This window comes from Equus caballus, chromosome 10 (assembly GCF_041296265.1).
Source record: "Equus caballus isolate H_3958 breed thoroughbred chromosome 10, TB-T2T, whole genome shotgun sequence".
NCBI lineage: Eukaryota > Metazoa > Chordata > Mammalia > Perissodactyla > Equidae > Equus > Equus caballus.
In genome coordinates this window covers 27,434,928-27,462,826 of record NC_091693.1, presented here as the reverse complement: position 1 = coordinate 27,462,826, position 27,899 = coordinate 27,434,928, and the positions used below count along the sequence as shown (strand labels likewise).

The following is a 27,899-nucleotide window of genomic DNA, read 5'->3' as shown; positions in this document are numbered from 1 at the left end:
TTTGGCTACTATAAATAATGCCATGAACACTGGTGTACAAATGTGTGAGACCCTGCTTTCAATTACGTGTGTCCATATTTAGAAGTGAAATTCCTGAATCATATGGTTAACTCAGTGTTTAATTTTTTGAGGAATCATCATGCATTTGAGTAATTATTTATACCATGTTCATTTTTTTGGCAGTCCAAACACTGCTCCTATCAATTCTCTTGGCCTCAGAGACAGTTTGCTGGCTTAACAAAATAAACCTTTATTAGAATTGTTTTGATTATTCTCCCTTGAAGTTCATCCTATTTCAATTGTTAGAAAATGCACTTTTGTTCAGTTCCTGATACGCAGTTATGTAAGTCCTTGTTTCTCATTATTGAAGACTTATAATACTGTCCCATCTATGTTATTATTTATTTATTTTTAAAGATTTTATTTTTCTTTTTTCTCCCAAAGCCCCCCGGTACATAGTTGTGTATTGTTAGTTGTGGGTCCTTCTAGGTGTGGCATGTGGGATGCCACCTCAGCATGGCTTGGTGAGCGGTGCCATGTCTGCGCCCAGGATTCAAACTGGCGAAACCCTGGGCCGCCGAAGCGGAGCACGTGAACTTAACCACTCAGCCACAGGGCCGGCCCCTGTCCCATCCATCTTAGAATCTGGATTTTCATGAGTCTAGATTGTAGTTTTGCTCTTTGTAGCTTGCCCCTTATTTCTAATGAATTGCTTCTTATTCTTTATAACTTGAGAAAATAATTGAATTAAAATGATTTTTATCAGAAAATACTATGCGTTAGTGCTTTCTATATTCAAAAACTATTCATGGCAGCTGGCCCCATGGCCGAGTGGTTAAGTTCGTGCGCTCTGATGCAGCGGCCCAGGGTTTCACTGGTTCAGACCCTGGGCGTGGACATGGCACCACTCATCAGGCCATGTTGAGGCGGCATCCCACATGCCACAACTAGAAGGACCCACAACTACAATATACAACTATGTACTGGGGGGACTAGGGGAGAAAAAGCAGAAAAAAAACCCCACCATATATGTAACTCCAACACTCTTTTTCCAGAATTGTGCCACTTCCTGGTATTTTTTATCAGTGATTTCTAACATGATTCATATTCTCTCTTGTTCCCTTTCCCTCTCCTTCTATCCCTTGTCTGCTATATCATTCTCTCTTGCTTTATCCTATGTGTTTGCTCTCTCTCTGATGAAGACCACACCTGGCCACAGGTAATTCATTAAATGTGTGCAGTGACCCTATACTAACCTTCCACAAAAAGGGAAGACAGGAGAATGATGAGCCATCTGGAGTGGCTTCCAAGACTAGGAATCTTCTTCACAGAGATTTATTCCTGGCAAAATGAAGAGGAAATGTTACTGGCTGAATTCAAGACAAGAAGCTAGATGTCAGATATTTTCTCTCAGTTTTTCATATCATTTAATGATCTTCAAGGATGCAGTTGAATTTTTTTAAATTTTTTTTAAAGATTTTATTTTTTTCCTTTTTCTCCTCAAAGCTCCCCAGTACATAGCTGTATATTCTTCGTTGTGTGTCTTTCTAGTTGTGGCATGTGGGATGCTGCCTCAGCATGGTTTGATGAGCAGTGCCATGTCCGCGCCCAGGATTCGAACCAACGAAACACTGGGCCACCTGCAGCGGAGTGTGCAAACTTAACCACTTGGCCATGGGGCCAGCCCTGAATTTTGATACAGTTATGAAACATAATCTTTATAGTGCAATTACAGACTGTATTTCTGCCTTCTATCTGCTCTTCCATGTCTTCTGAAAATCTCATGTTGCCTCTTCACATTGCAGAACCAGGGGCATTTTTATCATGTAGATGATGGTAGATAACACAGTATGTAGGAAGCACCCAATTCAGGCAGAGAGATTCCAAATCTCATGACATCATCTGGAGCCTGATTAATGTAATGTGATGAGCAGAGCTCACATTAATCGGGGTGAGTAGGACATGCATAAGAAATCAGGATTGTGCCTCTACAGGAAAAAATTCTGTGACCTGCTGGAGAGGAAACATATTCCCTCCCCTCTTAAATCAAGAAAATATGAATTTAAGAAAGAGACTAAATTATTTCAGATAGGAGTATTAAGTGATTTTATAAGTTTCAAAATTCAAATGTTTTACTAAGTTTTTTTTTTTTCCCTAATTTAGGCATCTTTCTTCTAATATCATACTAAGTCTCTTGATTCACCACTGCTCCTTTCATTCTTCCTACTCACAAATTTGTGCTCTACAGAATCTTTTAAATTACATTTTTGGTATGAGTGACTGGATTCCAGGGACAAGGAGACTGATGTTTGCTATCACTTAATTTAATTGTTTTACAAATGGTAGAGGTACAAGGTGGTCATTACGTTACAAGTTAAAGATCTGGTAGGAGACTTAATGTCTAAGAGAAGAAACACCGCTTCAAAAACAAAAAAGGAACCTAACACCTGAGGGACCATGGTATTCTGTCTGAGAGTTCAGCTAGTTTGAGACAAGACAGACATTTGGCCTCATTCTATTGCTTCTTTCACTACAAATCCATAAGTTTGGCACAGACACCCCAGTTCGCATATGCAAGAACACAGATGTGTTGTAGAGAGCTGTCTCCCTACTTCTGAGAAATACACGAGCATATATTTGGCTTTCTCCATTCCCACTGCCCTTATGGTCCAGGGTTTCCATAATTCTCATCTAGAGCATAAGGACAGTCTCATATCAATCATTGCTATCATCAAATGGACCTCAACCCACCAAATCTTACTGATTTACAATCTTCTTACTCGTTGCTGTATAACTGTTCATAGTCTTATTATCCTTTGTATTTCTGTGGTATCAATTGTAAAACCTCCACTTTTATTTATAATTTTATTTATTTGGGTCCTCTCTTTTTTTTTTATTAAGTTAATGATAGGTTACAATCTTGTGAAATTTCAGTTCTACATTAATGTTTGTCATTCGTGTTGTAAGTGCACCCCTTCACCCTTTGCGCCCACCCCCCACCCCACCTTTCCCCTGGTAACCACTAATCTGTTCTCTTTGTCCACATTTTTAAAGTCCTCATATGAGTGGAGTCACACAGAGATTATCCTTCTCTAACTGGCTTATTTCACTTAACATAATTCCCTCAAGGTCTATCCATGTTATTGCAAATGGAATGATTTTGTTCTGTTTTACAGCTGAGTAGTATTCCATTGTATATATATACCACATCTTCATTATCCATTCATCTGTTGATGGGCACTTAGATTGCTTCCATGTCTTGGCTATTGTAAATAATGCTGCAATGAACATTGAGGTGCATAGAACTTTTGGAATTGCTGACTTCAAGCTCTTTGGATAGATACCCAGTAGTGGAATGGCTGGATCGTATGGAAGTTCTATTTTTAATTTTTTGAGGAATCTCCATACTGTTTTCCATAGTGGCTGCATCAGTTTGCATTCCCACCAGCAGTGTATGAGGGTTTCCTTTTCTCCCCAACCTCTCCAACATTTGTTACTATTAGTTTTAGATATTTTTGTCATTCCCATGGGTGCAAGGTGATAGTGTAGTTTTGTGTAGTTTTGACTTGCATTTCCCTGATGATCAGCGATGATGAGCATCTTTTCATGTGCCTATTGGCCATCTGTATATCTTCTTTGGAGAAATGTCTGTTCATGTCTCCAGCCCATTTTTTGATCGAGTTGTTTGATTTTTTGTTGTTGAGTTGTGTGAGTTCTTTATGTATTATGGATATTAAGCCTTTGTCAGACATATGACTTGCAAATATTTTTTCCCAGTTAGTGGGTTGTTTTTTTGTTTCAATCCTGTTTTCCCTTGCCTTGAAGAAGCTCTTTAGTCTGATGAAGTCCCATTTGTTTATTCTTTCTATTGTTTCTCTTGTCTGAGAAGACATGGTGTCCGAAAAGATCCTTTTAGTACTGATGTCAAAGAGTGTACTTCCTATATTTTCTTCTAGAAGCCTTATGGTTTCAGGTCTCACCTTTAGGTCTTTGATCCATTTTGAGTTTATTTTGGTGAATGGTGAAAAAGAATGGTCGATTTTCATTCTTTCACATGTGGCTTTCCAGTTTGCCCAGCACCATTTGTTGAAAAGACTTTCTTTTCTCCATCGTATGCCCTCAGCTCCTTTGTCAAAGATAAGTTGTCCACAGATGTGTGGTTTTAATTCCGGCCTTTCAATTCTGTTCCATTGATCTGTGCACCTACTTTTGTACCAGTACCATGCTGTTTTGATTACTGTAGCTTTGTAGTATGTTTTGAAGTCAGGGATTGTGATGCCTCCCGTTTTGTTCTTTTTTCTCAGGATTGCTTTAGAAATTCAGGGTCTTTTGTTGCCCCATATGCATTTTAGGATTCTTTGTTCTAATTCTGTAAACAATGTCATTGGGATTCTGATTGGGACAGCATTGAATCTGTAGATTGCTTTAGGTAGAACAGACATTTTAACTATGTTTATTCTTCCAATCCATGTACACGGAATGTCTTTCCATCTCCTTATGTCCTCGTCCAATTCTCTCAGAAAGGCCTTGCAATTTTCAATATATAGGTCCTTCACTTCCTTAGTTAAATTTACCCTGAGGTATTTTATTCTTTTTGTCACGATTGTGAGTGGTATTGTGTTCTTGAGTTCTTTTTCTGTTAGTACATTATTAGAATATAGAAATGCTACTGATTTATGCAAATTGATTTTATACCCTGCAACTTTGCTGTAGTTGTTGATTACCTCTAAGAGTTTTCCAATGGATTCTTTCGGTTTTTCTATATATAAGATCAAGTCATCTGCAAACAGCGACAGTTTCACTTCTTCCCTCCCTATTTGGATTCCTTTTATTCCTTTGTCTTGCCTGATTGCTCTGGCCAGGACCTCCAGTACTGTGTTAAATAAGAGTGGTGATAGAGGGCATCCTTGTCTCGTTCCTGTTTTCAGGGGGATGGCGGTCAGTTTTTGCCCATTGAGTATGATGTGGGCTGTGGGTTTGTCATATATGGCCTTTATTATGTTAAGGTAGTTCCCTTCTATGCCCATTTTGTTCAGAGTTTTTTTTATCATAAATGGCTATTGGATCTTGTCAAATGCTTTCTCTGAATCTATTGAGATGATCATGTGGTTTTTATGAGGTTTGTTGATGTGGTGTATCACACTGATTGATTTGCGGATGTTGAACCATCCCTGTGTCCCTGGTATGAATCCCACCTGATCATGATGTATGATCCTTCTGATGAATTGCTGAATTTGGCTTGCCAAAATTTTGTTGAGAATTTTTGCATCTATGTTCATCAGTGATATTGGCCTGTAGTTCTCTTTTTTCATGGTGTCCTTGTCAGGCTTTGGTATCAGCGTGATGTTGGCCTCATAGAATGTGTTAGGAAGTGTTCCATCCTCCCTAATTTTTTGGAATAGCTTGAAAAGGATAGGCATTAAATCCTCTCTGAAAGTTTGGTAGAATTCCCCAGGAAAGCCATCTGGTCCTGGGGTTTTATTCTTTGGGATGTTTTTGATGGCTGTTTCAATCTCTTTCCTTGTGATTGGTCTGTTCAAATTGTCTGCTTCTTCTTGAGTGAGCTTTGGGAGATTGTAGGAGTCCAAGAATTTATCCATTTCCTCTAGGTTATCCATTTTGTTGGCATATAGTTTTTCATAGTATTCTCTTATAATCCGTTGTATTTCTGCAGAGTCTGTTGTTATTTCTCCTCTTTCATTTCTGATTTTCTTTATTTGAGCTTTCTCCCTTTCTTTCTTTGTAAGTCTGGCTAGGGGTTTGCCAATTTTATTTATCTTCTCAAAGAACCAGCTCTTTGTTTCATTGACCCTTTCTACCGCCTTTTTCATTTCAATAGTATTTATTTCTGCTCTGATTTTTATTATTTCTCTCCTTCTGCTGACTTTGGGCTTTGTTTGTTCTTCTTTCTCTAGTTCAGTTAGGTGTAGTTTAAGATTGCTGATTTGGGATTTTTCTTGTTTGTTAAGATGTGCCTGTATTGCGATGAATTTTCTTCTTAATACAGCTTTTGCTGTATCCCATATGAGTTGGTATGGCATGTTATCATTTTCATTAGTTTCCAGATATTTTTTGATTTCTTCTTTAATTTCTTCAATGATCCATTGCTTCTTCAGTAGTGTATTGTTTAGTCTCCACATCTTTGTGCCTTTCTCAGCTTTTTTCTTGTAATTAATTCCTAGCCTTATAGCATTATGATCGGAGAAGATCCTTGTTATTATTTCAATTTTTTTAAATTTGTAGAGGCTTGCCTTGTTTCCCAACAGATGGTCTATCCTTGAGAATGTTCCATGTGCACTTGAGCAGAATGTGTATTCTGCAGTTTTAGGATGAAGTGATCTATATATGTCTATTAAGTCCAATTGTTTGTTTTTCGTTTAGCTCCACTATTTCCTTGTTGATTTTCTGTCTGGATGATCTGTCCATTGATGTGAGTGGGGTGTTGAGGTCCCCTACTATTATTGTGTTGTTTTTAACATCTTCCTTTAGGTCTGTTAATAGTTGCTTTGTGAACCTTGGTGCTCCTATGTTGGGTGCATAGATATTTATAAGCGTTATTTCTTCTTGATGAAGTGTCCCTTTGGTCATTATATATTGGCCCTCTGTGTCTCTTTACACTTCTTATTTTGAAATCCGCTTTGTCTGATGTAAGAATTGCAACACCTGCTTTTTTCTGCTTGCTATTAGCTTGAAGTATTGTCCTCCACCCCTTCACTGTGAGCTTGTGTTTGTCCTTGGGGCTGAGGTGTGTTTCCTGGAGGCAACAAATTGTTGGATCCTGTTCTTTAATCCATTTTGCCACTCTGTATTTTTATTGGAGAGTTCAATTAGTTTACATTGACAGTGATTATTGATGCATGTGGACTTCATGCTGTCAATCTGTCGCTCGTTATCTGGATTTCCTGAGTTTCTTTTCCTGTGTGCTTTAGCCTATCCATTTAATGCCGCAATTTCTTATGCTGGGTTTCTTAGACTTTTGCTTATTTATGTTTTGTGGCTCTGTTCTATTTTTTAGTTTAGTGGCTACCCTGAAGTTTGTATTTAGAATCTCGTGTATAATATAGTCTATTCTCTGGTGGTCTCTTACTTACTTGGCCTAGACTGATTTAGTCCCTTTGCTCTTCCCCTCCTAAATTATTATTTTCATTTCTTATTCCAACTCGTGTTATGAGTTTGTAGTTAGAGTGATAAGATCACTTTGCTTTTTTAGTTTCCTTCCCTTTATCCTAATGCTATAGTTGAATATTTGCTATCCTATTCGCATTCTATCTATCTGTCTCCCTACTCTGTGGTTTGTGACCCCTTTCTCCCTTTTTTCTTTTTTCAGGTATGACAGCCTTCTTGAGGATTTCTTGTAGTGGAGGACTTTTGGTTACAAATTCCCTTAACTTTTGTTTGTCTGGAAAAGATTTAATTTCTCCCTCATAGCTGAAGGATATTCTTGCTGGATAGAGTATTCTTGGCTGAAGATTTTTATCTTTTGAAGTTTTGAATATGTCACTCCTTTCTCTCCTAGCTTGTAAGGTTTCTGTAGAGAAATCCGCTGAAAGTCTGATAGGAGTTCCTTTGTAGGTTATTTTCTTCTGTCTTGCTGCCCTGAGTATTCTTTCTTTGTCCTTCATTTTTGCCATTTGTACTACTATATGCCTTACAGTAGGTCTTTTCGCATTGACAAATCTACGAGATCTGAAAGCTTCCTCTACACACATTTCTCCCTCAATCCCTAGATTTGGGAAGTTCTCTTCTATAATTTCGTTAAGCACACTTTCTGCTGCATTTTCCTTTTCCACGTTCTCGGGAATTCCTATGATCCTTAAATTCTTTCTCCTCATTGAATCTGCTATCTCTTAGAGGTTTTCCTCATTTTTTTAAATTCTTAGCTCTCTTTCTTCCTCTGTCTGGAGCCATTCAGCCTGTCTATCTTCGATTATGCTAATTTGCTCCTCTATGCTCTCTACACAGGCATTCAGGGAATCCGTATTCTGTTTTATCTGGTCCATCGTGTTTTTCATCTCTAGTAATTGTTTGATTTTCTTTATAATTTCAATCTCTTTTGTGAAGTAACTCCAGAACTCGTTGGTTTGTTTCTCTATCTTTCTCTCTACCTGAGTTTTTTTATTACAGCTGCTCTGAACTCATTTTCACTTAGTTTACCTATTTCCAAGTCTTCAGGACTTAATTCTGTGTTTTTATTGTTTTCCTTCTGGTCTGGAGCTTTTATAAATTGCTGGATTCTAGCAGAGTGGTTTCTTCTCCTAATGGTATAATTCGGTTGCAGTTACAGCCTGTCGCCACTAGATGGGAGTCGAGAGCCGCATGTTCTGAGCTCTCCTCCTTTGGGCAAGAGGGTGGTGCCCAGCGCGGTTTGCAGGGGTGGGGACAGGCGGTTTCTCTCACGCACCCATCTGGATTTGGATCAGCTCTGTTCTCTGGACTCCCAGGGCCCAGGGTTTATGGGGTCCCCGCACATGGAAGCTTTCCCCTGTCAGCGGGTTTCCACTGCACTGGCAGCGGGAGTCCTGGAGGATGCCCAAGTCGCACGGCCCCTCCCCTGCTCCTTCCCTCACCCCCACAGTGATCATGGTCTCTAGGGGAGGGACCAAAGTTCTCTCCTACCCCGTTCCAGCTCCTCCGAGGCCAGCAGCAGGGTCTCCATCCTCCGTCTTTTTGCTACCATAGGTCTCTAACATCCTGGCATTAGGTTTATTAGCTGAAATTCAGTTTTTTTCCATGCCTTTGTTGTAGTTTTGAGGAGGGAGAGTCTCGAGTCAGCTCACCCCGCCATTTTGCTCCACCCCCTTCTCCTGGGTGCTCTGTTTTTTACCTTGGTTAGTCTAGCTAACTAACCAATTTTGTTTATGTCAATTTTGTTTTTCTTTCAAAAAAAACACAACTCTTAGTTTCATTTATCATTTCTATTGTTTTTCTAGTCTCTATTTCATTTATTTCTGTTCTAATAGTTACCACATTTTCTTTAGCTTACTTGGGGCTTAGATTATTCCTCTTTTTCAAGTTTCCTTAAGTGTAAATTAAGGTTGTTTGAGATCTTTTTTCTTAATGTAGGTGTTTATATCTATAAACTTTCCTTAGAACTGCTTTTGCTGCATCCCATAAATTTTAGTATGCTGTTTCCATTTTCATTTGTTTGAAGATAATTTTTGATCTCTCTTTTTCTTTCTTTTTTAAGATTGGCCCTCAGCTAAGATCTGCTGCCATTCTTTTTTTTGCCTTCTCTCCAAAGCCCCCTAGTACATAGTTGTATATTCTAGCTGCAGGTCCTTCTGGCTCTGCTATGTGGGAAGCCACCTCAGCATGACTTGATGACCAGTGGTGGTCTGCACTCAGGATCCAAACCAGTGAAACCCTGGGCCACCGAAGCAGAGCGCATAAACTTAACCACTCAGCCCTGGGGCCAGCCCCAACCCTCTTCACTTCTTCTTTGACGCATTGGTTGTTCAAGAATGTATTGTTTAATTTCAATTTATTTGTGAATTGTCCCATTTCCCGCCTGCTGTTTATTTCTAGTTTAATACCGTAGTTGGAAAAGATACTAGATATTGTTTCAATCTTCTTGAATTTGTGGCACAACACATGATCGATCTATCTTTGCTGCTTGACTATCTTATTTGTCAAGATTTATTTTTTTAAAAATGGGCAAAAGAGGACATTTTACCAAAGAAGACATACATGTGGCAAATAAACAAATGAAAACATGCTCGATGTCATGAAACATCAGGGAAATGCAACTAAAAGCACAGTGAGATACTGCCATACATTAATTAAGGGTCACAACTTTAAAAGACTAACCATATGCGGGGCTGGCCCTGTGGCTGAGTGGTTAAGTTCGCGCGCTCCGCTGCAGGCGGCCCAGTGTTTCGTTAGTTCGAATCCTGGGCGCAGACATGGCACTGCTCATCAAACCACGCTGAGGCGGCGTCCCACATGCCACAACTAGAAGGACCCACAACGAAGAATACACAACTATGTACCGGAGGGCTTTGGGGAGAAAAAGGAAAAAATAAAATCTTTAAAAAAATAAAAAATAAATAAAAACAAAAACAAAAACAAACAAAAAAAAAGACTAACCATATGCACTACTGACAAGGATATGGAAGAATTGGAAGACTCATACACTGCTAGTAGAGGGAACAACCATCTTGGATCAGTTTCACATTTCTTTTTTTTTTTTTAATGTTACAATAGATTACAACCTTGTGAGATTTCAGTTGTACATTATTGTTAGTCATGTTGTGGGTACACCACTTCCCCCTTTGTGCCCTCCCCCAACCCCCCTTTTCCCTGATTATCACCGATCAGATCTCCTTGTCAATATATTAACTTCCACCTATGAGTGGAGTCATATAGAGTTCGTCTTTCTCTGAGTGGCTTATTTCACTTAACATAATACCCTCGAGGTCCATCCACGTTGCTGCGAATGGGCCAATTTTGTCTTTTTTTTATGGCTGAGTAGTATTCCATTGTGTATATATACCATATCTTCTTCATCCAATCATCAGTTTCTGGGCATGTAGGCTGGTTCCACGTCTTGGCTATTATAAATAATGCTGCGATGAACATAGGGGTGCAAGGGACTCTTGGGATTTCTGATTTCAGGTTCTTAGGATAGATACCCAGTAATGGGATGGCTGGGTCATAGGGTATTTCTATTTTTAACTTTTTGAGAAATCTCCATACTGTTTTCCATAGTGGCTGTACCAGTTTGCATTCCCACCAACAGTGTATGAGGGTTCCTTTTTCTCCACAACCTCTCCAACATTTGCTGCTCTTGGTTTTGGATGTTTTTGCCAATCTAACGGGTGTAAGGTGATATCTTAGTGTAGTTTTGATTTGCATTTCCCTGATGATTAGCGATGATGAACATCTTTTCATGTGTCTATTGGCCATGTTCATATCTTCTTTTGAGAAATGTCTGTTCATGTCCTCTGCCCATTTTTTGATCGGGTTGTTTGTTTTTTTGTTGTTAAGCCATGTGAGTTCTTTGTATATTATGGAGATTAACCCTTTGTCGGATAAGTGGCTTGTAAATATTTTTTCCCAATTAGTGAGCTGTTTTTATGTTTCAATCCTGTTTTCCCTTGCCTTAAAGAAGCTCTTTAGTCTGATGAAGTCCCATTTGTTTATTCTTTCTATTGTTTCCCTCAACTGAGGAGTTATAGTGTCCGAAAAGATTCTTTTGAAACTGATGTCAAAGAGTGTACTGCCTATATTCTCTTCCAGAAGACTTATTGTTTCAGGCCTAATCTTTAGGTCTTTGATCCATTTTGAGTTTATTTTTGTGAATGGTGAAGAAGAATGGTCAATTTTCACTCTTTTACATATGGCTGTCCAGTTTTCCCAGCACCATTTGTTGAAAAGACTTTCTTTTCTCCATTGTAAGCCCTCTGCTCCTTTGTCGAAGATTAGCTGTCCATAGATGTGTGGTTTTATCTCTGGGCTTTCAATTCTGTTCCATTGATCTGTGGACCTGTTTTTGTACCAGTACCATGCTGTTTTGATCACTGTAGCTTTGTAGTATGTTTTGAAATTGGGGATTGTGATTCCACCGGCTTTGTTTTTCTTGCTCAGGATTGCTTTAGCAATTCGGGGTCTTTTGTTGCCCCATATGAATTTTAGGATTCTTTGTTCAATTTCTGTGAAGAATGTTCCTGGGATTCTGATTGGGATAGCATTGAATCTGTAGATTGTTGTAGGTAGTATGGACATTTTAACTATGTTTATTCTTCCAATCCATGTACATGGAATGTCTTTCCATCTCTTTATGTTGTCGTCAATTTCCTTCAAGAAAGTCTTGTAATTTTCATTGTATAGATCCTTCACTTCCTTGGTTAAGTTTATCCCAAGGCATTTTATTCTTTTCGTTGCGATTGTGAATGGGATTGAGTTCTTGAGTTCTTTTTCTGTTAGTTCATTGTTAGTGTATAGAAATGCTACTGATTTATGTATGTTGATTTTATACCCTGCTACTTTGCTGTAGTTGTTGATTATTTCTAATAGTTTTTCTATGGATTCTTTGGGGTTTTCTATATATAAGATCATGTCGTCTGCAAACAGCGAGAGTTTTACTTCTTCACTACCTATTTGGATTCCTTTTATTTCTTTTTCCTGCCGAATTGCTCTGGCCAACACCTCCAGTACTATGTTGAATAGGAGTGGTGAAAGTGGGCACCCTTGTCTTGTTCCTGTCCTCAGAGGGATGGCTTTCAGTTTTTGTCCATTGAGTATGATGTTGGCTGTGGGTCTGTCATATATGGCCTTTATTATGTTGAGGTACTTTCCTTCTATACCCATTTTATTGAGGGTTTTTATCATAAATGGGTGTTGGATCTTGCCGAATGCTTTCTCTGCATCTATTGAGATGATCATGTGGTTTTTGTTTCTCATTTTGTTGATGTAGTGTATCACGTTGATTGACTTGCGGATGTTGAACCATCCCTGTGTCCCTGGTATAAATCCCACTTGATCATGGTGTATAATCTTTTTGATGTATTGCTGTATTCGGTTTGCCAGAATTTTGTTGAGGATTTTTGCATCTATGTTCATCAGTGATATCAGCCTGTAGTTCTCCTCCTTTGTGTTGTCCTTGTCAGGTTTGGGGATCAGAGTGATGTTGGCTTCATAGAATGTGTTAGGGAGTACTCCATCTTCCTCAATTTTCTGGAATAGTTTGAGAATAGGTATTAAGTCTTCTTTGAATGTTTGGTAGAATTCTCCAGAGAAGCCGTCTGGTCCTGGACTCTTATTTTGGGGGAGGTTTTTGATTATCGTTTCTATTTCCTTACTTGTGATTGGCCTATTCAGATTCTCCATTTCTTCCTGATTCAGTTTGGGGAGGTTGTAGGAGTCTAGGAAGTTGTCCATTTCCTCCAGGTTGTTCAATTTGTTGGCATATAGTTTTGCATAGTATTCTCTTATGATCCCTTGTATTTCATTGGTATTTGTTGTGATTTCTCCTCTCACATTCCTAATTTTATTTATTTGCGATTTCTCTCTTCTTTTCTTGGTGAGTCTGGCTAAAGATTTGTCGATTTTGTTAATTTTTTCGAAGAACCAACTCTTTGTTTCATTGATCCTTTCTATTGCCTTTTTTGTTCCCATATCGTTTATTTCTGCTCTTATTTTTATTATTTCCCTCCTTCTACTGACTCTGTGCTTTGTTTGTTCTTCTTTTTCTAGTTCTGTTAGGTGTCGTTTGAGGTTGCTTATGTGAGCTTTTTCTTGTTTAGTGAGGTGAACCTGTATTGCGATGAATTTCCCTGTTAGGACTGCTTTTGCTGCATCCCAAATGATTTGGTATGTCGTGTTCTCATTTTCATTTGTCTCCAGATAATATTTGATTTCTTCTTTAATTTCTTCAATGATCCATTGTTTGTTCAGAAGCGTGTTGTTTAGTCTCCACATTTTTGCACCTTTCTCTGCTTTTTTCTTGTAGTTGATTTCTTGTTTCATAGCATTATGATCAGAAAAGATGCTCGATATTATTTCAACTCTCTTGTATTTATTGATGTTTGCTTTGTTTCCCAAAATATGGTCAATCCTTGAGAATGTTCCATGTGCACTTGAGAAGAATGTGTACCCTGCTGTTTTTGGATGAAGTGTTCTATATATATCTGTTAAGTCCATCTGGTCTAATTTTTCATTTAATTCTATTATTTCCTTGTTGATTTTCTGTCCATTGGTGTTAATGGTGTGTTGAGGTCCCCTACTATTATTGTATTGTTGTTGATGTCTTCTTTTAGTTCTATTAAGAGTTGCTTTACAAATTTTGGTGCTCCTGTGTTGGGTGCGTATATATTTATAAGTATTATGTCTTCTTGGTGGAGAGTCCCTTTTATCATTATATACTGTCCCTCTTTATCTTTCTTTATCTGTTTTGCTTTGAAGTCTACCTTGTCTGATATTAGTATAGCGACACCTGCTTTCTTTTGTTCATTATTAGCTTGGAGTATTGTTCTCCATCCCTTCACTCTGAGTCTGTGTTTGTTTTAGGGGCTGAGATGTGTTTCCTGGAGGCAGCATATTGTTGGGTCTTGTTCTTTGATCCATCCTGCCACTCTGTGTCTTTCGATTGGGGAGTTCAATCCATTTACATTTAGAGTGATTATTGAGATGTGGGGGCCTACCACTACCATTTTATGTCTTGTTTTCCGGTTTTCTTCAATTTCCTTTGTTTCTCGTCCCATGGTTTAATCTGTTCTGATGAAGAGCTGCTACTCTCTGTTGTTGTCCTTCTACTTATTTCCTCTGCCCTTGGTTTTGTAGCCCCTTTCCTTTTTCTGATTTTTCAGGAATGAGGGTTTTCCTGAGGATTTCCTGAAGAGGAGGTTTTGTGGCAATGAACTCCTTTAATTTTTGTTTTTCTGGGAAAGTTTTTATTTCTCCATCGTATTTGAAGGATATTTTCGCTGGGTAGAGAATTCTCGGCTGTAGGTTTTTGTCCTTCAGATTTTTGAATATATCATTCCACTCTCTTCTAGCCTGTAAAGTTTCTGCTGAGAAATCTGCTGATAGCCTGATGGGGGTTCCTTTGTAGGTTAGTTTCTTTTGCCTGGCTGTCCTTAGTATTTTCTCCTTGTCGTTGACTTTTGCTAGCTTCACTACTATATGCCGTGGGGTTGGTCTTCTTGCATTGATAAAGTTTGGAGATCTGTTGGCTTCTGTCACCTGAAGATCCATCTCTCTCACCAGATTTGGGAAGTTCTCAGCCATTATTTCTTTGAATAGGCTTTCTGTCCCTTTCTCCTTCTCTTCTCCCTCTGGTATACCTATAATCCTTACGTTGCATCTCCTAATTGTGTCTGATAATTCTCGGAGAGTTTCTTCATTTCTTTTTAGTCTTACTTCTCTCTCCTCCTCTGCCTCCCCATCTTCCAACTTGCTAATTCTTTTCTCCATATTATCGGCCCTACTGTTCAGTGCATCTAGATTTTTCTTAATCTCCTCTATTGTGTTCTTCATTTCCAGTATTTCTGTTTGGTTCTTCTTTATTGTATCAAACTCTTTTGTGACATAGCTCCTGAACTTGTTGAGTTGTCTATCTGAATTCTCTCTTAACTCATTGAGTATTTTAATGATGGCTGTTTTGAAGTCATCGTCATTTAGGTTATATATCTCATTTTCTTCAGGATTGTTTTCTGTGTATTTGTTATTTTCCTTCTGTTCTGGAGATTTAATGTATTTTTTCATATTGCTTGATGTTGTAGATTTGTGCCTCTGCATAGATAGAGTTTAGTTGCTCCTTCCACTTGTTTCTGCTGGTGTGGTGGGGGAGCAGCTGTTTATACTGCACCAACCAGGAACCCTATCGGCAGTTGCTAACTGGGCCTGGACCCCTCCTCGTAGCCACAGTGGTCCTTTGGATTCCCTCTTCTGCCGTGGGGGCCGTCACAGGGGGGCATCAGGCTGCTGGTGCCTACTGTTGCAGCCCACCTAGATGTGCTCCCTCCTTGGGGTCTGCAATGGTGTTATGGGCTTTTCCAGCGGCCAGGGGTAGGATCACTTATATTTGCCGCTCCGTCACTGTCGGCACCCACAAAATCTCACTTGTCCACTATGGGTCGCAGCAGAGCTATTGGCATCTTCTACAGTCTGTGCTTAGCTCACCTAGCTATGCTACTTTTGTCCCGGGGTTTTCCAGCCTTGTGGCTGCCAGATGGGTGCTCTCTACTAGTGCTGTGCAGAGGCTTTCCCTGAGGCTGCTGTGAGCCTGTAGGGTTTCCCCCTAGGCTACAGAGCTGGGTCGCTGGAACTCCACCCAGCCCCAGTCCTGTTCCCCAGGAACTTGGGGAGCCCTTTGCCCTGTCTGGGGGATAGGCGGAGATCCTGATTTCAGTGGTAGCTGGTCAGCTGCTGCCCTGCCTGATATTCTCCTCTCCGGGACCCTCCCGGTGTTGTGGATGCTAGGCATGGCTCCTCCGCTAATGGCAGACAGAGAGGTTGCCTGCTGCCCGGGCGGAACTCTGGAGCTTCCCCTCCGGGGCACGGAGCCGGCCTCTGGAGCTTCACCCAGCCCCAGTCCTCTCTGAGATCTCCGGCAATCCCTTTCCTCACCATGCAGGCAGTGGCAGCCGGGGGGCCGCCGTACCCTCTGTGATTCTCTCTGGGACCCTCCGGGTGCCATGAACACTAGGCGGGATCTCCCCGCCAATGGCGGGGCGAGACTCTCCCCGTGGGCTCAGGTGTATAACTCTAGAGTTTCCCTCTGCATTTAGGAGTAATTGCGGGGGCTTTAGGTAGGGTTCTGGTCACCTGTTTCCACCGTCGCTCCTCTGGTGTGTGCTCGCTCCTGCCCTGGGTGTGTGTTGATCTTCTGGGGACGTCCGTTGGAAGAAAGCAGCTTGCAGGTACTAGGCTGTTCGGTCGGGGTTGGAGAGTTTTCACCTATCTCCACATCCTCCTGGGGGGAAGTCCGTCTGCCTTCCGATGTATAGTCCCGTGGGTCTCTCAGACGTCCTGAGATGCTATTTGGATATCCTTTGTTAAGCGATGAGTGTCCAAATAATTGGAGACTCGAAGGGGGAGAGACAAAGAGGACTACTCACAGAGCCATCTTGGATCCTCCTCTCACTTTCACATTTCTTAAAAAGCTATATACTCGCTTGCCCCATGACTCCAGCATTGTATCCAGAAGTATTAACACAAGAAATGAAACACAGACACATAAAGAATTGTATTAAAATGTCTGTAGCAGTTTTATTTGCAACCATCAAAACCGGAAACAATATCCATAAACAGATGGATGAATATACAAATATTGGTATTTCATAGAAAATCATACTTCTCAGCAATTTAAAAAGAAGGCACTATTCATATAAAGCATCGATGAATCTCAAAATAAACATGCTGAATGAGGGCACCCAGCAAAAAAAGGGGTAAACACTTTATGATTTAAATCATATAAAATTCTAGACAATGCAAACTAATCTATTGTAAAGGAAAGTAAATCAATAGTTACCTGGAAGGCAGGGAGAGAGAGACATCATTAAAGGCACAATATAAATATGGGAGTGATGGACAGGTTCATCACCATGATTGTGATGATGGTTTCATGAGTTATATGAATTTCAACTTGTCAAACTGTACAGTTTAAATATGTGCAGTTTATTGAACGTCATTTATACCTTATCAAAGCTTGAAAAGTAGGGTTCAAAATAAAAATCTGGACTTCCTACTGTTTTTGGAAAATCCCATAAATTGATTCCACCATCTATCTCCTCATGCCCCAGGAGGGGGTGCCTTGCCTCAGTGGTAGCAAATACTGGTGAGCAACAAAAGCCATTTTTCACTTCATTCAACAGGAAAGCAGGCTGGGTCACAAAGGTAACATCACTGACTAAGAGACCTCCCTTCTCTCTACCCTGATTTTCCTGCCTGCACAGCAATGGCCTTGAAACAGACAGACCAGAAAAACTACAGGACCCACAAAACCCTTAGATTATTTCCTCTCACAATAACCTCAACTACATAAGACTCACAGTTCAGAAGATTTGAAAATTTCCCTAGCTGTTCATCCTTCACAGCCATACTAACAGGAAGATTGGGCATGGCCCTTTAAAAGAAGCACATTCCAACCAGTTTATTGTAGTCTCCCCACTTCCTATTAATCCATGTTTCCATAACAATTATGATTCCCGGGGGCCGGCCCGTGGCCAAGTGGTTAAGTTCTCATGCTCCGCAGCAGCCACCTAGGGTTTTGCCAGTTTGGATCCTGGGCACGGACATGGCACTGCTCATCAAGCCATGCTGACGAGGTGTCCCACGTACCACAACTAAAATATATATACAACTATGTACCAGGGGGCTTTGGGGAGAAAAAGGAAAAATAAAATCTTTAAAAAAAAAAACAAAACAAAAACAATTATGATTCCCTCTATAAGTGTACCCTAAGGAATTCTAGACATCAAGGAATGTGGCTCTGCTGCAGGACCGGGGAACAGACTTCCCTCATCAGTGCTGAGCACAATGCAACATCCCCTGTGAACAGAACAATTTCGTCTTGTTCTCAGAAGCACCAGAGGTTGTCACAACTGTCCCCTCCTCAAGCTGACCTCTGAAGCTACAAAATATGACATCCAAGCTACCAATAAGGACCACAAAGCCCTGCGTGTTTCCTGCGAGGTCTTGAACAGCAATGCAAACGAGGCCAAAATGAGACAGCTCTATTCTGCCATGTTATTGTCCCATCTGAGACAAAGTTTGGGATCCCAACAAAAGCTGGTGACACCTTCATGTTAACAGGACTCAGCTCATTTCAAACCACCACATACAGTAATAGAACTCCCAAGACCAAAGGCGGCTTAAAGCATAAGTTCTTTATTGTTGCACAAACCAGAGCAACAGGAGGATGGAAAACAGGAGGCCATGACTGGAGGCTGGAAAATTCCATTACAAGAACCATGTGAAACCAACATCCCTGAAAAGGGAAGTCCATATTTTCAAATCACCAGCAGAGTCCTCTGGCCCAAAACTAGGTCAGGTCCATGGCCTAACTCCTCAGAGAGAAAAGAATGAGAAAGGACTACGTGCTCAGGATTCTCACTTATCCTTCTGCAAATGGGAGAACGTCAAGTTTTACTTCCCCGAACATGATGTGGTGGGTGAAAGATGCACACTGTGGGCACCTTCCAAGTGGTAGAAGTAAAATGGCTTCTGCAACAGAACTGGGAGTGACATAAAACTGGCAAAGGCCTTGGGCAGGTTAAAAAGTACAATGCAGCTCCCACATACCAGGAATTCAGCAGATGTTCAGATGAGATTAAATTCAGTAGATGGCACCCTCATAAGGAATCTCTTCCGGTGTTATAATGAATACAGAAATAGCACATTCTATGCACATCTACATTAAGTCCCTGAAGTTCCTATGTGAACTTTCTGGTATCCAATGAATTAAGGCCTTCACCTGAAGACCTTCTCACATTCAGCACACTCATAAGGCCCTTATCCAGTGCGAACTCTTTGGTGTTGTAAGAGGGTGGAGCCGTAGGTAAAGAATTTCCCACATTCGCTGCACTCATTAGGCCTTTCTCCAGTGTGAACTCTCCATGCGTAATGAGGCTGGAACTTTGGCTAAAGGCTTTCCCACACTCCACACATTCATAAGGCCTTTCTCCAGGGTGGACTCTCTGATACTGAAGAAGCATAGAGCTTTGTCTAAAACATTTCCCACATTCACTGTACTCAGAAGACCTTGGCTTACTCTGAATTTTCTGGTGATTAAAGAGACTGGAGCTGTACGTAAAGAATTTCCCTCATTCCCCACAGTCATAAGACCTTTCTCCAATGTGAACTCTCAAATGGTGAGTGAGGCTGTACCTTTTGCTAAAGGATGTCCCACATTCGCTGTACATGTAACATCTTTCTCTAGTGAGGTCTGTCTGGTAATGAAAGTGTTTTTGTGCTTGAGAGCTTTCATGTATCCTCCCTAGTTATAATCAATTTTTACACCAGGAAAGCCCACTACACACTAAGTTCTGCTGTTTAACTTCTCCTCGGTGTGAGTGACCTGTTGTTAGAAAAATCTCGATCTAGCTGGGAAGTCTTTCCTAACCTCCTTGCAGGTAAAGGGCATCCCTGACACACAGAATTTGTAGCTCTTCACAAATGAGGCTCTGCTTCTGAAGTGTTTCTCTCCAATGTGCTGCTTTTGGTGCTTGGAAGGTTGCAGTGAAACAGAACTGTTTCCCACATGCCCCATAGGTGTATAGTCTTTGCCTGTATGTGTTTCCTGGTGCTTAGCCAAGTGCAAAATGTTTCTCAAGACTGGGCTACACACCTCACAGGGATAAGCCTTCTGGGCAGACACAGCTGCTTTGAGAGCCCTGACCTGTGACACTCCTACAGAAAGCTCTGCTCAGAAGCGGCCTTCTTATTCTCTGCTCCACACTAACAACCTGAAAGGGATAAAATACTGGAGGAATCTATGTTGACTTTGGTTGGAGGGGGCTGCCCGTACACAAGAGTGTGTAGGACAAACTCAGGACAAGTCCATGGGACCGTCTGCAGGACCACAGAGTTAGTTCAGGATGATGATGAGGCTGCTTTGCTGTACTTGGGAATAAAGAGCACAGAATGGGGAAGGTTTCGCAAGGTGAAAGACACAACTATGGTGTGTGACATCTGGAGGAAAGAAGGGTCTACAACCTGTTTCTTTGCAAATATCTTCCAGCAGGCTCTTGTTTGCTGGTGATACACGAGCACTACGTAGAAGGGTATGTCCCAGACCAAGAAAATCTGACTGCAATAGAGCACCTTGTGTTCAAGGACTATTTAAAGATATGTGCACACCTCATGACATACTACATAGAGGTCAATGTTGGAGAGCACTGCACATGGAGCACTGAGAAAAACGGGTGAGACATGGAGTCTAGAGAGGTGAGGATTAGTCCTGCGTAGGATATAACAGCAGAAGTGACAAGCAGAGTTGACAGGCAAAATGTCAAGACTGGGGAACAGCAGAAATCAGGTGTGGCCACCGGCATTGGTACCAAAATACTAATCAAGTAGAATAGGGTGCTGCTATAATTTGAACACAGCCCTGAAATCATGCCCTCCCCTGGGTATCCCTCCTCAAGACCTCCTCAGGATCCTCCTGAATCCATCTTTCTGCAGCTGGATTAACAACCATTTGTGAACCACTGAAGGCTCTCCAAACTACTCCCAAGATGAGCAAATACCTGGCACCTGTATGATGCAATTACTAAGGGAAAGACATTACAAAAGAGAAGCCAGTAATGGGCAAGAACTCAGCACATGAGAGCCCACAGGAAAGAAAACTATTACAGAAAACTTCCCAAGACAGTCTTGTAAGAAAAGACCACAGTCCACATAAGTTGTAACCATGCCACTGATGGTAATTCCTGACATTGGCAGGCCTGAGGAAATGTCAGCTTGGGGAAGGAAGCAGACCTGGGGCACACAGGTGCTTTGGATCTGGACAAAGTCACCAGACCATGGAGAGGACAAGCAAAGTAGGATCAACTAGAGTGACTTCTAGATGTCCGACCCTGAATCCTTCCTTGTGAGGCTGCAGGGAAGCAGGTGTTGGAGCGGCTTAATGAAAGAGAGGGCAGCACACATACCTTAGCCCTTCAGCCACAGCACCTACTTAGGGAACTGGGGAAGGAAGTAGTGTTCATGCTCTTGATGTGGAAGAACAGACCAGTCCCTGGGGAAAAAAATGGAAGTGCAGAGAATATCTCAAGGGACAGGGGTGGATGAGAGGCCCTTACCCAGGGAAGTTATAAGTTCAAAGTTCTCCAGCATCACATCACGGTATAGGTGTCTCTGAACCTCATCAAGGAAACCTCACTCCTCCCAGGAGTACATGGCCACAAGGTGACAGTGCCCCCTGTCATGACAATGACAGATGAAACCACAAACAGCTCTTCTCATGAGTACCCACAAGCCATCTCATACACATCTATCCCACGCCCAACTCAGGGGACAAACCAGGCCCTGGTACAACTTGCACTGTTGTTTCCTCATGGGCTCATTGATCATGATGGCCAATCATCAGCAACAAGAGGTAGGTGGATAAATAGATGTCAAAGCTGTGACCCCAGCAGAGAGGTATTCGCCTGCTCCTGCAAAGCTATTCCCCTGATATGATCAAAGTCATGTAAGACTTAATACCAGAGCCCTGGGCCATCAAACATACTCCCTCTGCAAGTGCACATCATTCTTTAGACTGTACATCCCTCACATCCCTGGACAGCACAGCCACATAGCGACTGCCACCATGCCTCACTGCCCCACAAAACAGGCATCTCTCTGGCCTCCTCATATGTTACTTTTGTTTTAATCACCTCTTCTTTAACCCACTGGTAAGGGGGGAATTCCTGTCCTAGGGTTATGGGGATGGCCAAACACAAGACACCCAACCTCGGACAGAGGCAATGGACAGCAGTTTATTAATCACATATATTCACAGCCTGAGAGAGGCGGACACCACACCCCATATAGGGCCACAGGAATGTTGTACATTGGAAAAGAGTGAAAAACCAGAGGCTCTGAGCTGCAAGTTTTGGAGGATCAAGAGGTGGGGTACAGGGGCCGGCCCCATGGCAGAGTAGTTAAGTTTGCGTACTCTGCTTCAGTGGCCCAGAGTTTCACCGGTTCAGATCCTGGGCACAGACCTAGCACCGTTCATCAAGCCATGCTGAAGTGGCATCCTGCATAGCACAACTAGAAGGACCTACAGCTAGAATATATAACTATGTACCGGGGGGCTTTGGGGAGAAAAAAAAAAAAGAGGTGGGGTACAACCTGGTTCCCATGGGATGACACGAATGTCTTGTCTGAATAACTCCAGGGGCTAGTAGAGAACCAAAACTTGCTTCAAAGGGATAAGCAGGAACTGATCTAGTCTCCTTGATAAACAGGGAATGTTTGGCTAGGAGACCTTACCCAAGATTACAGAGTGGGGAGAGGAACTTGCACTCAGGCCATTCGAGGCCCTCTGGATTTCACCAGGGGTCAAGGCAGCACATAATAACGGGCTTTAATTTTAGGCCTTAAAATACAACTTTGCTGGGCCTGCCCGGTGGTGTAGAGGTTAAGTTCACATGCTCTGCTTCCGCAGCCTGGGGTTTGCTGGTTTGGATCCCAGGCGCAGACCTACACAGTGCTCATCAAGCCATGCTGTAGCAGGTGTCCCACATATAAAAAGGAGGAAGATGGGCACAAATGTTAGCTCAGGGCCAATCTTCCTCAAACAAAACAAAACAAAACAAAAAACAAAAAAAACCAACTTTGCAGAAAGCATCCAGAGTTGCTCGGCAAGTTCAAATAGGATCCAATACCAGCCCAGAACTCCCCTGACTCCCATTAGGGGTGGAAACACCTAATTCTTCTAGGAAAGCATCCCTGCCTGTCTCTGTTCCTTGCCTGAGACTTAGCCACACAGAACCACTGGATCTCAGATACCCATGACCCTATTCCATTTCTGTATGGCACTTGCTGTCCCCTTAGCAATGACAACGTTCTCTGTTCACCTAACCCTCATTCAAAGCCCAGCCCCATTTATTGTCCACCTCAGGTCTAGTGATTCTCACAGATGACCATATTTGTTCCTGACCATGCCCACCAAGCTGAATGAAACACCCCAAGCCCCACCAAAGACTTCAGAAAATCTTGGTGAGTCCATAGAGTGATGAATAAGCAACAACTCTGGCCTGAGTGTCATCTTGTCTCAATTATTCCTATGCCTCTGCATCCATCTCATGTCCACTCTTCTCTTGGAAGCCTTGGCCACCTGCCAGACTATCCTGTCTGATACATTCTACCTTCATAGCCACTCACCTCCCTCATCTGCATTTAAGAAGCTCAATACCATCACTCAGGTACCCAACCAAGAGATCCAGTGTTGACCCCTACCCTCTATGTCCTGGCCCCCGAATAGAATTACAACTGTAATACAAATATTACTCCTCCTAAATGTAACCACAGGTCACTTACTCAGATCCACATAGTCGCCATCACACTGAATGTCTCCAACTTGAATCCCTCCTTTGATTTCCCAACTCTACATCCAGCTGCCAATATGATGCCTCCACACAGTGGAAATATCTCTTAAATACCTCAGATTCAACATGGTCAAAGCTCCTGTTACTCCCAGTGATTATTACTTCTACTACCAATTTCCTCATCTCACTTGGCGCTTCCATTCCTACTGCTGCTAAAATCAAATATCCTGGGGTTATCCCTCATTTCTGTTTCACTCCCTCGCATTAGAAAATCTCGTGGCCCTTTTTAAAAATATGCATCCAGAATCCAACCACATCTCCTAAATCATGGCTCTGGTCCATTAACCCTCAGCTAGACTATGGCAGTAGCCTCCACCCTGGTCTTCCTTGTTCTTCCCTCACTCCCACGGTCTGTTCTCCACTTTATGGTCAGATAGACCCTGGTAAGATCTTAGACCTTGGTAACATGACCTCCCTCCTCTGATCCAAACCTCCTATCACCTCCAGAACAGACACTCAATTTCTCAGGCAATTATTCCTGTCCTGACTCCTGTCTCCTGTTCTTTGTTCATACCAGAAAAGGAGATCTGTGGTTTCCTCAACACTCTCAGCTGGGTTTTAACTCTAAGTGTTTACATATCTTGTTACCAGCTCCTGGACTGACCTTCCACACTTGTTTACACTGGTTGCCAATAATGGGAACACTTTCATATAACTCCTAGCATAGACTTAATAGGATCTTGGGCTTGGAGTTTCTCTAGGGTGCCCAGACCCAAGGACCAGGAAAATGGCACATAAGAGTCCTAGGAAACAAAATCCAGAGAACATCTGAGTGGTGGTCAGGGCCAGGAAGGGACGAGGACACCCTCTACATACCTGTGTTGGTTCCATAAGTGCTTCTGCAGCGTTGGGACTTTGTGGGAAGAGGCAGGCCTTAGAAAAACGCGACCGTGTGTGTGCGATGGGCTGTGCCTTCCCTGGCCTTGGAGCCAGGTGACCTCAGGCTAGCCGTCTAACCTAACCTCGGCCTCAAGGCTCAGGGTCGACTCTTACCAGCAGTGTGAGGGTGAACAGATTCTAGTGCCTCCATGTCTTCATCACTCTCCTCGACTGTTTTTCCTTTGAGCAGCCTTAGGAAACATTTAAAACGCTAATGTGAATCATGCTCCTTTGTTCAAAACTCTCCATGGCTTCGCTGGTCCTCAGAATAAAGACACAACCTGCTATTCTAGGCTTAACCCCACCTCGCACTCTGTCCCCTGCAGGCAGAGGGCAGACCCCAGCTTCCCACCCCCGCCCGGGACCCTCGCCCGCAGCCCGGCCCCCGCCCGCAGCCACAGGCCCCACGAGCGCCTCCCCGGCCCGGCCCCGGGGCCTGGGCTGCAGGCCCGGGAGCAGCGCCCGCCCGAGGGCTGAAGCTCGGGCTGCGCTGCGGGCGGGGCGGGCCGGAGCTGAGCGCTCACCTGAGCCGGCTCCCTCCGCGCGGCCGCCGCCATCGGCCTCGGGGGCGGAGCGGGGCGGGGAACGGCGGGAGACGAGGCGCCGGGCGCGGCGCTCCCTGGCCCGGGCCTGGTGCCTCCTCGGTCCCAGGACCTCAGCTCCCATCCGGCTATGGGGAAACTGAGGTAAACCCACCAGAGTTCGGCCAAAACGGCGGCCACGGGGAAGATGCCGGAAGTCCCGCCCCGACGCGATGATGGGTACGCACGAAAATCCCTTATCCTAATCCTTCATTCACTCCTCCCTGCGGCCTCCTGGCGCAAGATCTTCTGGGTAATGTAGTTCCTAGAACTCTAGCGGGGCAGCGAAGAGCGTTCACCATGACCGACCAGGCTATTGGCTGCGCGGCAGTAGTAGGGAAGCAGGAAAATAGTGCTTCTACCTCAAGGGAGGGATGGGTTTGCTCGTTGTTAAAGGCAGAAGAGAGACATTATTTCAGATTCCGTGAAACTCAACCTACTCCCAGAGGATAAAAATATTATTCGAGATGCTCCCAGATCTACTCGTGTAAATGGCCATATCATTCCATAGTCATTAAGACATAAAATGAGTCCACACGTAGCTGGAAACGTTATGTTACTGCTCTTCAAAAGCATGTAGCCTGAAGCGTTATTCACTGTTGTGCGCTTCGTTATGTTTTGTTAGGAAGAAGAGAAAAGACTCCATAGGGGACCATGAGGGGAAGGAAGAAGAGGGATGTTACCCTACCCTGAACGAAGCAGGTGGACAAGCAGGAGCCCTGCCTCTGGTTCCTAGAGACAACTGCTCCCTTGCCTGTATCATCAACGATTGTGTCCTAACCACTGAGGAAAACTTTTTTTTTTTTTTTTGAGGAAGATTAGCCCTGAGCTAACATCTGCTGCCAATCCTCCTCTTTTTACTGAGGAAGACTGGCCATGAGCTAACATCCATGCCCATCTTCCTCTACTTTATATGTGGGACGCCTACCACAGCATGGCTTGCCAAGTGGTGCCATGTCCGCACCCGGGATCTGGGCCAGTGAACCCGAGCGACCGAAGCAGAACGTGTGCACTTAACCACTGTCCCACCGGGCTGGCCCCTGAGGAAAACTTTTTATCCATATATATTTCTTACTCCATATCCGAAGATATGCTCCGTTTCTTTTAGCAATCTGACATCTCAAGCTGAGAGCAACTTAACTAATGTTATCTTTTTTCTAATAGATTTTATTTTTTTAGAGCAATTTTTGCAAAATTGTGCAGAAGGTAGAGAGTTTTCCCCTATACCTCTGGTCTCCACACATGCATAGCCTCCCCCATTACTAATCTCTCCCACCAGAGTGGTACATTTGTCACAATTTATGAACCTTCATTGACATATGGTTATCACCCAAAGTCCATGGTTTACATAACAGTTCACTCTTGGTGTTATACATTCTATGGGTTTGGACAAATGTATAATGACTCGTATCCACTATTATAATATCATACAAAGAAGTTTCACTGACCTAAAAATTCTCTGTGCTTCACCTATTCATCCCTCCCTGTAGTTTAAGGGCCTGACCACAAGCTTTTTATTGCCAAGGCATCCATTTCAAAGACTCCCATCTGAAATAAACATATTTCCAGCTGTAGCTACAGCTACTAGTAAAACAACTAGATAAGAAACCAGGCCGCCCCACCCATGAAGTTTTCCTTTTATAAAGCCTTGGGTAACCTAGGTAACTGGCCATTTAAGTAACCCTGTTTTTCCCTCCTTGAGTCCTAATTCCCACTCGTATGCTTTAAATTTTCCAGTAAAGAGTGAACGTGTGAAACCTTAGTCAGCCCACCCTCAATCCTAATAAACGCAGAGCCCCAGATCCATGCTTCCTCCCTCTCTCTCTACTAGTGATCTTGTAACCAGGGGCCCATTTATAGCCAGTTCAAACAGACCTCATTTCTTATCAACAAAGTGATTAAGGATTGTCTTTCAGAAAATCTGCAAAGTCACGTAGCCAGAGCAGGTGCAGAAGAAATATTGACCCCAAATGACTGCAGAACCAAAGATCCTCCTTCCCACAGACCCCAAGGAACAGGACAGGACTAGAATTTGAAAGTCAGACTCTCATCAGAAGTGAGGGGTCCCTCATTCAGGAAGATCTGGTGTTAAAATTCCTTCCCCACCTAATAAAAAACATTCAGAACCCTATCATAAAAGTTTAGAACCTCATCATACATGTTTAGAACCCTGTCATAAATGTTTAAAACCTTACCATAAATGTTTCAAGCCTGCCAATCAAGGCCTGTCTTGCCAGCATTTCCAAGTGCCAGCCTGTTCTCCATAATCTCTTAAATTTCGCCCCAAATCCTGAATCAGGATTCATGCCCCCTGTCTCCCTGCAGGTCAATCTCACAGAGTAAAGCTGATTTCTCCCCCAAAAGCTGATGCTGTATTTAATTGTTTTTTTTTTTTTTTAACATACATCAGGCAACAAAACCCCAATTGTGTGCAGTAGCAACCTCCCTGTGTGGCTCTTGGGTGTACTGTGTATACCCCAGAAACTGTGAATGATAAGTCTTGTTTTTTCAAAGTTCATTGATGGTTTTGCTGAGATGTGTCCTACAATCATAATAAGAACCACAAGGACCAGTCCAGCCACAATGTTGGCTCTGGGGAAATGTCTGTGAGGGCTGCTACAAGTCGTATTGCCCAGGTGAGTGCCTCAGGCATTTCTAGGTGATTGCATCACTATGGATAAGCTGAGACCAACACAAAACCCTCCCTCCTTCCCTTACCCCAACCATTGGTATTTTGTAAAGGGTAAATGCCTGCACCTTTCCCAGTCTAAGCATGGGTACAAAGAGAGCTGAACTCTGAGATAGACAGAGCATCTGAATCCCATGATCTTCTCTCATTGCTGGGAAGTGATTATCATTTTCTAATAATTGCAGGCACAGTTCTGCATGGGGAATTGAG

At 42.7% G+C, this 27,899-nt stretch overlaps 1 protein-coding gene across 10 annotated transcripts in view; it reads right to left on the bottom strand.

The window, feature by feature from the left end:
• The window catches only part of LOC111775466 (zinc finger protein 211-like), a 51,665-nt gene extending 26,490 nt beyond the window's left edge, over positions 1 to 25,175 (bottom strand). For 7 of the 10 annotated variants that reach the window (XM_070225013.1, XM_070225016.1, XM_070225011.1 and 4 more), the window contains exons 1-2: positions 24,944 to 25,175; positions 24,534 to 24,610 (exon numbers count right to left, since the gene is read on the bottom strand). The gene's annotated coding sequence lies outside the window, so the exon portion shown is untranslated. Of the gene's footprint in view, positions 1 to 1,256; positions 1,342 to 24,356; positions 24,611 to 24,943 lie in introns of all 10 variants that reach the window. The other 3 variants (XM_070225010.1, XM_070225018.1, XM_070225029.1) reach the window with 2 other exon arrangements.
• Positions 25,176 to 27,899: the final 2,724 nt, after the last annotated feature.